The following is a 2500-nucleotide window of genomic DNA, read 5'->3' as shown; positions in this document are numbered from 1 at the left end:
ATTTGTGTATTGTTTACAAAGACGATATGATCATATTTATTGTTATTATTTTTTCTGCATGTGAAAAAAAACGAGTCAACCTGTAACCCAATCAACCTGATTGTTTGCAACTCATTTTTTATCCAAACACAAATGGTGCTGATTTGACCCGTTTGCCATGCTTAATAAAAATTATCTCAATTTCATGAATTATGTTTACTACTTCATTATTTTCTATCTATCATATAACAATATACATTTTTTTGAAACAAAATATTAAAAATTGTGAGTTAAATATACAATTTACATAAACAACTCATCACAAATTTTCTCCTAAACGCATATAAACAAAACCAAACACACAAAGAGAGATTTTCCTCCAAGTGCCTTCCTTCAAAACGACTTGTAGCACATATATCACTTGCTAACAAAGTTGTACAAACTACGAAACCCAAGTTAGCCGGTCTTCCTTCTCCATTTCCACAGTTTGCATTGTAACCCCTCCTCTCCCAATTCGCTCCAACAGGTAATTTTTACTTTATTATATTTTGTTTTCTTACATTTTCTCGATTACCCAACAGAGCAATGGAGGGTCTGAGCTAGTTTTGAATTTCAAAATTGAATCTTTTTGTTTTGTTTTTAACTAAAATTATTATGATATATACAGTGAAAGAATGAAGTTTGTGGATTGGTACGTAAAGATTGGGGTAGTTTCAGCTCTCATTGGAGCTTCAATGGAGTTGTTTATGATCAAAACCGGCTTCTGTATGATAATCTTCCATTTTGTTTTATGACCCTTATTTACAATCTTACCCTTTTGTTTTCCTCTTTCTTCAGTGAACCTTATTAATGTTTTAAAAGCAATTCAATTTGGTTTTTGTTTGCTTTGGCTATTGATTTATTATTATTGTTTATCAAAATGGTTTTTTTAAACCAAGTTTTGGGATGAATGCTAAGGAAACAGTACCTAAGCTTCTTGTTGTTAAAGGGTGTGTCTGTATATGCATAGAATTATATTAGAGTAATTTTTTTTTTTGAAGTTTTTTTTTGGGTGAATGCTAATCAAACAGCGCCTAAGCTTATTGTTGTTAATGGATGTCTGCATATGTATGGAATTTTATCTGTGATAATTTTTTTAAGAAGCAAATTTGGTTTAGGATAATGTGAAACTGGCTGCAGTGAGTATTATACACTCTCACAAAGTTACTCTGCTTGATAAAGATATTTACCTTACTTTCCAATTATGTTTGTCTTGGTTCACATCCAAATATCCTATATCCAATATTGAAGAAATCTGATTTTGGGGAGAGAAGTAAAGTAATGAGAGAATTTGTGGATACTTGACTCCTTGGTTGACACTTGTATGGGATGAATCGACGTGCATAAATTAATAGATCATACTTATTTCCCTTCACCATGTTGACATCAGTGCAGAAGGCCTGTTTCACTAATTACAATATGAAAATTTCCAAAATCAGATTTTGAATATCTTCTTTGTGCATATTTCAAATTTAAATGATTATTAGAGTCAGTTTCCTTCCTATTGTAAAAGTGAAAACCAGCATCATTTTCACCGAACCTTGGTCCTTGAAGTTAGGTCCACCTAGAACTAGGTGTGTATCTTAAGTGTTATATGGCCTCAATGGCATAAGGCATAACACATTCACACTTGCATATTTTTTGTTGCAGTATGGATAATGGGCTGCTGGTTTCACACTTAAAACCAAGGTTTATCTTTACCAATTGACAAAATTTTCCACTCTGTCCAACTGCCTCCTTATTTGAAAATTTAGCTATTATTATCAAATGTTGTTTGGTGTCATCTAGTATAATCCTTCCATAATTATGTTAAGAGCACCTGTCACATTCAGTCAATTGATTATTATGCTAACAATTAATTTTCCTGTTGTTCTGTTACTATGCAGATGACCAAGTGACCGTTCTGGAGGCAGAAAAGCGAACTTGGGAGAATTCCCCTGAAGCTCAGGCAATTAAAGAAGCTCTCAATCCTTGGAGAAATCATGACGCACAACCAAGAAAAAATTCGTAGCTTTATTCTGTTGCAGTTTTGTCTCAGGTTTATTTCTTTGATGGTTTAACAACATGTTAGGATCTTTGTTGTGGAAAATAATTCATTTGTTCACAACACTGGAATGAAATAGTCCATTTGAGTTTCAATACAAATTTTGGAATTGGTTTGGCTGTTGAACTTGAGTTGTTTTTACGTGAAATGTATGTAAATCTGGATTCATGAATGTAGATCTGTGTTTTTGGTTGTTAGAGATGTAGATATGTAGAAATCTAATGCAGTAGAAGTGTGAAAAGGGAAGGGAGCTATATACAGACGCAGATGATAATAGACTTCGTTGCAATTATATGCCATGATGTACCATATTTATCAATCCACCCGTAACAAAAGCAGCTTCTTGATAGCCAAAATCTGTAATAGATGTTAGCAAAGCAAGCTGCAAGAGACAAGCTATCATGGGGTAGTACCTCTAATGTTATGGTTGAGATGCTC

At 33.1% G+C, this 2500-nt stretch overlaps 1 long non-coding RNA gene across 1 annotated transcript; it reads left to right on the top strand.

Annotated features, from left to right (window-relative positions):
• The first annotated feature begins 371 nt into the window (after positions 1 to 371).
• LOC142625956 (uncharacterized) lies at positions 372 to 2259 on the top strand. Its single transcript, XR_012842430.1, has 3 exons — positions 372 to 505; positions 647 to 744; positions 1905 to 2259. It is a non-coding gene; the product is annotated as an uncharacterized LOC142625956 (long non-coding RNA).
• Positions 2260 to 2500: the final 241 nt, after the last annotated feature.

Source organism: Castanea sativa, chromosome 2 (genome assembly GCF_040712315.1).
Source record: "Castanea sativa cultivar Marrone di Chiusa Pesio chromosome 2, ASM4071231v1".
NCBI lineage: Eukaryota > Viridiplantae > Streptophyta > Magnoliopsida > Fagales > Fagaceae > Castanea > Castanea sativa.
This window is presented reverse-complemented; position numbering and strand designations above follow the sequence as displayed.